Genomic DNA, 8,206 nt, shown 5'->3' with positions numbered 1-8,206 from the left:
CCTCTCCTATTTCAGCTCTCAGCTCAAGCATTTCCTCCCTGACGTGACCTTTCTCTCTAATTCTATACGAAGAAAAAACACTATCTATTAATAGCACCGTATTTCAATTTTGTAGCATTATATTCCTCTCCTTAGTGGTTATCTAGTTGTAACATTATTTTTGATCATTAGATTAAATCTGTTTCCCTAAAGTATATATTACATTTATAACGCAAGTGAAGAAAAGCAGATTTCTTCTTTTAAAAGTTTTTCAAAGAGTGACTGCTAAGACCACGTGGCCTAATGGATAAGGCGTCTGACTTCGGATCAGAAGACTGAGGGTTCGAATCCCTTCGTGGTTGCTCGAAAGTTAATGTATTGAAAAAATTCTCTAACGTTTTGTTTGTAGTGTTGTTTCTGCTCCGTTTTCATAATCGTCTTTTCTTGGCCATAGCCAGAAACGAGAAATTTACTTATTTTCACCTCAATAGTTAATCCTCCATGTATTTCCCCTCCACATCCTCTGCCTTTGTTTTTGTTTCTTTTTTTTAATCTCAAAGTGTCCCTTTTTTTTATATCTCTGTCTAGCCTCATCACCACTATACAGTCAGTCCATTCTCTGGGTCGGTGCTACTGGAAACTTGGTCGGTGGTTCAGCAGCAGTCCCTGGGAGCTGCTTAGAAATGCAAACTTTGGCAGTACACCCCGCTGCTCTGCAACTCCCTTGATTTACTGAATTAGAACCTCTGGAAGTGGGGCCCAGGTTTGGGTTTTAACAAGCTATCCAAATTATTTCTATACACACTCGCGTTTGAGAACCACTGGAGACGTTACAATCTGCGTAACTTCACGTTCTTCCTGTCCACTTGATGAGGAAGGGCAAACTCCTCCGCGCTTTTTAGCGTCAAGCAGCCTGAATTCTAAGGTTTCTACATAAAGACTGGGAGGCGTGTGTGGTGTGGGTGGGAGAAGCAGGGAAGAAGCAACCAGCTTGACAAGAGCCACCTCTCACAAATTTAGAAGGAATGGTAGAATTAGAATAATCGCTATATGCAACCACTATCGATCTTAAAACCATTAGGCAAAGAGTTATTGGGAAATAACAGATGTGCATGATGCTAAAGTTAGCACCCCACAGATTACTTGCCAATTGGAACGGGAAAAAATAGAAAACCCTGGGAGCACCACTTTATTTTGACTGTCATTGCCATATCCTGACAAGTGCTTGATGTGAAGTAAGTACTGTAAAAAGTACACAGTGTTGGGCCAAAAATGTTTAACCTGAATCTAATCAATTAATCAAAAGGATATAACCAATACTTTAAACATCCTGTGTACAGGAAATATGTCACAGTGGCGACGGTTGTCGGTGGAGACAGTAACCAAACACAACTCTTACAGAGAAGCGGGGCCAGGAGGGTCACTCTGAGGAGTCGACCCTGGCTTCAGTCCCAGGAATTTATTTATAGTCAATACAGCAAGCAGAGAAGCAAATAATAGAACAGTGGGCTTTGGGTGTGGGCAAGGGAGAAGGAATTCAGGTAAACAAGCCAATCAGTAAAGGGACAGTATGTTTGGGAAAACAGGTTGTGACAAGTCTCAACATGTTGGGGACAAGTCTCAACATGTTGTGCAGCATAGAGGCCTGTCAGGGCTGCAGTTGTCAATAGTGCAGCCATGTTTAAATGGCATATATCCCCACAGAAATAGAGGAATAAATTAAAAGATAGCATAAGGAAATAATGAGACAAATCCAGAATACAGAACATTTCACAAGATAATTGGCTTGGACTCTAAAAAATCAGTGTCAAAGCAAAGCAAAAACAACAAAAAATGATGGGAAGCTGGTCTAGACTAAAAGGGATCAAGGAAACAACAAACGCAATGAATGACATTTGATTGGATCCTGGTTAGAAAAAATGGTTCTGAAGGACATATTGTTGTTTTCATTAGTTACCGTCGATTGCTATTAAGTCCTTATTAAAATAAGAAATAAGGTGGAATAGAGGATATGTGGTAACATAGAGTACATTATAAAGAATCTACGGGCATCTGTAATTGTGGTTGAGTAGTTAAGGCAATGGACTAGAAACCCATTGGGGTCACCCAGCAAAGTATGAGCATTGACTTTTATTTCTTCATTTCCGTCTCTGATTCCTAATTATCACATTGTATTGCAGGCAACTTTTAAAAATATTAGAGTTTATCTCTGCTATTTTACAAGTTACCTAACAATGGATTTCTCATTGCCCTGAAAGGAATTATTTTGGATGACTATACAAAGTCAAGGGAATCAATAGAACCATTTTTTTGTTTCAGTTCTGAGGTTTCTTGGGTCCAAAATCTCGATGACTAAGGAAAACAAGCTAAAAGAAGAGTGTCACATAGTTTCCTTGACACTTTTTCTGTAGGCATAACAAATGTAGTGGAAACTCAAGTGGCTTAGTGGTTAGGAGTTTGGCTGCTAACCAAAAGGTCATCGGTTCAAATCTACCAAGTGCTCCATGGAAACCCTCTGGGGCAGTTTTACCTGTCCTCTAGGGACTATGAGTGGGAATGCACTAGAAGGCAATGGGTTTTGGGTTTTTAACAGATGCAGTGCTTAAATTTAGGATGCAATATCACTTAAATCAAGAAATTTGGAAGACAGCTACCTGGCCAACCGACTGGAGGAGATCCATATTTGTACCCATTCCAAAGAAAGATGATCCAACAGAATGCACAAATTATTGAACAATATCACACACAAGTAAAATTTTGCTGAAGAGTGTTCAAAAGTGGTTGCAGCATTACATTGACAGGGAACTGCCTGAAATTCAAGCCAGATTCAGAAGAGGACGTGGAACAAGGGATACCACGGCTAATGCTACATGAATCGTGGCTGAAAGCAAAGGATACCAGAAAGACGTTTACCCGTGTTTTATTTTTTATTTGTTTTTTCAAAACGGATTTTCTTCTTCATTTAATTTTCATCAAGCATTTGAGATAATAGTCAAATGATTAGCCTGATGAATCATAACACTAAGCTGGAAGAAACCGATTTGATGGTGCACTCTAAAATATTTATTCTCCTCACATCCACCCAAATCCTTGTGGATGTAAACATTTTCTGGTCTGTCTCTAGAAACCAAAATCCCTGCATCCGGCATGAATAGATAACTCCTGAGCAGGAACCCAGATTGTGGAGAGAAGAGCAATAAAACTTCTTCCTAATTTCAAGAAACCAAGGCATAAACCAAAAAAAGCTCTGAGGCCCTTTTGCCACATCACATAAACAAGTGCTACACATTAAGGAATTGTTCCCAGGCCACATCAGAGAAAGAGGATGAATAAATTCTAGGGAGCTCAAGGGTGAATGAAGCCATGTGGTAAAAGTACTAGTGAAGGACAGGCAAGATTAGTCCAAACGCTTAAGGGCAGCAACAGTGATTTTTCTAAGCTAAATCTGAGTTAGTGGCAGGACTCATCCTACCACAGCAAAGGTCGGAATTTGTCCAAACTATTTTTTCAATGGGTAACATTAACTAGGTCTCATGTGTGTGATTGACATTAATTATTATTCTGTATTGTAGCTGAGCTCCCCAGAGTTCAAGTTGAATGGGAAATGACAGAGGCGGCTGGCAGAGTTGCAATGGATGGTCCATATGAGTCTGGAGCCTGAGGAAGCAGCAAATACTCTTCCCCAATCAAAGCCTGAGATTCTGATGTAAAATATTGTCCAATTGGGCATCTTTTCTTTTCTTTTCAATAAACAATCCACCACTGGGGGCAGAATTGGGTCAGGGTATTATCAATGCATGTTTCTTGGTATCCCCAAGACTATGCAAAGGCATTCGACTTCATGTATCATAACAAATTATGGATAACATTTCAAAGAATGGGAATTCCAGAACACTTCATTGCACTCATGTGGAACCTGTACGCAGATCAAGAGGCAGTCGTTCGAACAGAAACGGGGATACTGAATGACTTAAAGTCAGGAAAGGTGTGCATAAGGGTTGTAGCCTTTCACCATACTTATTCAATCTGTATGCTGAGCAAATAATCCAAGAAGATGGACTATATGAAGAAGTACACGGCTTCAGGATCAGAGGAAGACTCATTAACAACTTGCCATAAGCAGATAATACAACCTTGCTTGCTGAAAGTGAAGAGGACTTGAAGCACTTACTGATGAAGATCAAAGACCACAGCCTTCTGTATGCATTACACCTCAACATAAAGAAGGCAAGAATCATCACAACTGTACCAATAAGCATTGTCACGTTAAAGAAAAGCTTGAAGTTGTCAAGGATTTCATTTTACTTGGATCCACAAGCAACACCCATGGAAGCAGCAGTCAAGAAATCAAAAGACGAATCACACTGGGCAGATCAGCTGCAAAAGCCTTCTTTCAAGTGTTCAAAAGCAAAGATGTCCGTTTAAGGACTAAGGTGTGCCTGACCCAAGCCTTGGTGTTTTCAACCTGCTCATATGCATGTGAAAGCTGGACACTGAATAAGGAAGGCAGAAGAAGAATGGATGACTTTGAATTAAGGTGTTGACAAAGAGTATTGAATTTACCTTGCTTGGTATAGTAGAAGGTCAGCGAAAAAGAAGGAGACTCTCAAACTGATGAACTGACACAGTGGCTGCAACAATGGGCTCAGGCATAACAAAGATTGTGAGTATGGCGCAGGACCAGGCAGTGGTTCACTCTATTGCACACACGGTTGCTGTGTGTTGGAACCGACTCAGCGGCGCCTCACAACAACAACATAAACCTTGGATAATAAGGTAGCTTCGAGTTTGAGCAGCTGATAAGAAATATTTACCTCTAGACATTTTTTATTAGTAGCATAGCCATTGCAAGAAGTAACGCAAATACATTTGCCATAAACTTCCATGAAATGAGGTTGCAGGAATGAAATATAGATTCCCCCCAACAGATGCACCCCAGTGAGAATGGTATGTGGAAGGCTTATCTTCTGCCAAGTAAGGCTGAGGAGGCATCTGGTCCTAGGGAGTGTGGTGAAGCTCTGACTTCAAGCAATTACTTGGTTTATGCCAAGCAGCCAGCTATGGCTGCAGTGATATTTCTTGGTTGTACTGTTTCTGCTGGAGGGCAACATAGTCTGTTTCTCTTGGGGACTTTTGAACTTTAGAATACTATTTGTAAACCTCTTTCTACTTATACTCCTATAACAAATTCTCTCTTTAAAATACATAATACTGATCTATACTCTAATGTTGGAAAATTTCTCTAATATCAAACCAAAAAACCAAACCAGTTGCCATCAAGTCAATTGCAACTCATGGTGACCCCATGTGTTTCAGAGTAGAACTGAGTTCTATAGAGTTTTCATGCCTGTGGCCTTTTGGAAGCAGTTCATCTTTCCAAGGTGACTCTCGGTGGGTTTGAACCTCCAGGGTTTTGGCGAGCGGCCAAGCACTTAACCATTTGCACCACCAGGGACTCGATTCTCCAATACCAATAGTGCGCAAAGTTGTCAGATAGGGAATATCAGTTACTGGTTTACAAAAGAAGTAAACTTGTACCAGTATATACTTAAATGCACTACTGCCTTCATTTAGGAACTCTTTCTGAAAATAAATAATCAATCAATGCCTCAATAGAACTAAACAAAATGCTGAGTGATATAGTTGATTTACATTCTGGCACAAGCTCTGTATCTCAGAATGGTGCTGACTGGTAGTAAACACATGGATTAGCACTGGTCTGCAGACCACATTTTCAGTGGTTGTGGTCTACACCATTACTGGGGAGATACCATCATAGTCTTTACTTCAAAATAGCAAGTATCCACTAACAGTGTCCACACACATGGGTATGACCTTGGGTCTGTACATAGCTAGCTGGTTCTTTTGGACTACGCGATGGTACACAAAGCAAAAAGAGGTCCCAATTTTGTAATACAGTACTTCTTTTCGGAGGCAGATATCTGACTAACTGGGCTCAAGTAGAATTCATAACATTTCTCCTCAAACCTAAAGAAAGCTTAACGTGGTTCTAATTGTTATAGACCTTTCAAATCCCTAATAGGTAAGATTTAGTGGAACAAGTACTTTTGCTTCCTCCTTTGCAGGATGGGAAGGAGGCAGCAGCAGAGGCTGAGAAGGTGTAGATTCATTTGTACCAGGCATAAATAACTTTAGCTAGGTTCAAAGAGGCTGGAAGGAAGTCCCAAGAGTACCAAAGATTCCATAAATGAGCCATTCTATTTCACTTCCAAAAAGAGTCACAACAGAAGCGCTTATTGGTCTTGTGGGAAGTCTGGAGATAGTCTTTATCACCATTTTAGGTGAACAAAAGAAGAAGGCTAATAGAGCCTCCAGAGCAGCACAGTCCAGTGGGTAGTGTGCCTAGTTCTCTGCTTTATACAGATAGAGCTCTAAGCCCTTGATTCATACAAGAAACCACTCTAAGTCATACTTCTCCATAAGTGGAAGCTTGTCTGGAGTAGAGAGAAATTATTAGCCTAAGAAGCCTGGATTGGTTCCAAAATAAGTAGGCCTGGATCCTAATGTCAAATATGAACAAACAGGAGCTCTCAAAGGCTTGTTTGAAATTTGAGCTCCATTATTTCAGTTTATTTTCTTTGTCCTTTATATTATTATGATATTATATTTCTTGTCGTGATTATTGTTGCGGTACTAGGGCTGCAAAACAAATTACCCTAAAAACCAGGGACATAAAAAAATAACATTTGTTTGTTAAAAAATCTAATTTGACAGGCCTGAGGGGTGGAGGGGATAGCTCATCAGGCCTCCACTCAGATAGGACAGCTTAAAAGCTGAGGCTAGAGTCACCTGAATGCTTGTTCATTCGTAAGTCTGTCTGAGGCTCCACTTATATCTTTCTGAGGTCTGAACCAAGGGTTTTACAATTATGCCTTTAGCCTCATCTTTAGACTCTACATTTCTGATAATGCATTGGGTCCAATGTTCTCCCAGAAGCCTTCTCTCAATTGTAGCATTTTTTTTTTTTTCATCTGGAGAGTCGGGCAATGAGAAAGTTTTATTTTTAATATCCACCAAGTTGTGGTTCCTTTATAATTAACGATTCTTTCTTTAGTTACTCTCACTCTCTCTCTCTCTCTGTCTCTCTCTCTCTCTCTCACACACACACACACCATTTTACTGCAGGAGTTAGAAAAAGACTGGGGTCACCTTCAACACATTGCCTGGAAATACCTTTAGCTAAATCACCCAATTCATTCGGTATATATTTTACTTTCTGCATTACCACAGTGACAGTGTTGCTAAACTTTGTGTCACTAGGAAACAAGGGCCTCCTTGCCTTCTGCTGCTAATAACATTTTGCTCGTTCTCCCCACTAGGCAGCAGATAGAAACTTACTTCTCGTCTTGGAGACCTTTCACTAACATTCTCCAGTTTTCACCTGCTGCTATGTCCCAAAGTCACATGCCTTAGGGCGTGTTACAGCAGTATCTCATTTTCAGATTTTATATATATATAAATCTGTAATTGTGCCTATTATGGATTTATTGGCTCTTGTCCCAAATCATCCTTTCGCCTGCTTTGTGAAAATAAATTAAGGTCTTTAAAATATTTTTCTTTGCTACCTAGCACTGAGAATGCCAGAGAGACATGTGGGAAGAAGAAGGTTTCGCTTCCTGTGGCTCAGGTGTTGCTTGGCCTGTGACTTCCCCAGGGCTCTTGCTCCATGCATGGCTTTCTCCTGCAACAGGCGGCTCCGGAGGTTAAATTCGTCCTAATGACTCTGGAAGTTTGAAATGACTCAGGAAACATTCCAGAATTCTCTAGTTTAGGACTTTTCGTTTGTCAACTGTTTGCTTTGAGTTGGGAGAGATGCCTTTTTTTTTTGCTGTGCTTTTCTGTGGGACCGGTACAGACTCGCTGGGCAGTGTGCAAGAGTATTCAGGGCTGGGCATCTCTGAGGCAGAGAGGATTGCTTTATGGACAACGGGAAGAGAGTGAAGGCCAGGAAACGGAGAGTGACGGCCCAGGACTGGGCAACGCGAACAGCACGTGCGGGTGGGATTGCAAGAGCAGTAGGAGAGTTCAGATGGAAAGAGCAAGAAGAAACCGCAGGTGTTGTGGGCTCTAGGGTTACACTTTTAATGGAGCCTGACAGGAACAAAACAGAACTCTGTCAGAAGTGGGATTCGAACCCACGCCTCCATTCGGAGACCAGAAACCCCGAGCGCGGGAAGCGAAAGCTTGAGTCTGGCGCCTTAGACCA

At 41.0% G+C, this 8,206-nt stretch overlaps 1 non-coding gene across 1 annotated transcript; it reads left to right on the top strand.

The window, feature by feature from the left end:
• The first annotated feature begins 268 nt into the window (after positions 1-268).
• Positions 269-341, top strand: TRNAR-UCG (transfer RNA arginine (anticodon UCG)). The gene has a single exon. It is a non-coding gene; the product is annotated as a tRNA-Arg (tRNA).
• Positions 342-8,206: the final 7,865 nt, after the last annotated feature.

The sequence above is a fragment of the Trichechus manatus genome, unplaced genomic scaffold (genome assembly GCF_000243295.1).
Source record: "Trichechus manatus latirostris isolate Lorelei unplaced genomic scaffold, TriManLat1.0 scaffold00180, whole genome shotgun sequence".
Taxonomy (NCBI): domain Eukaryota; kingdom Metazoa; phylum Chordata; class Mammalia; order Sirenia; family Trichechidae; genus Trichechus; species Trichechus manatus.
The sequence above is the reverse complement of the archived record's forward strand: the minus strand, read 5'-3'. Positions and strand labels throughout refer to the sequence as shown.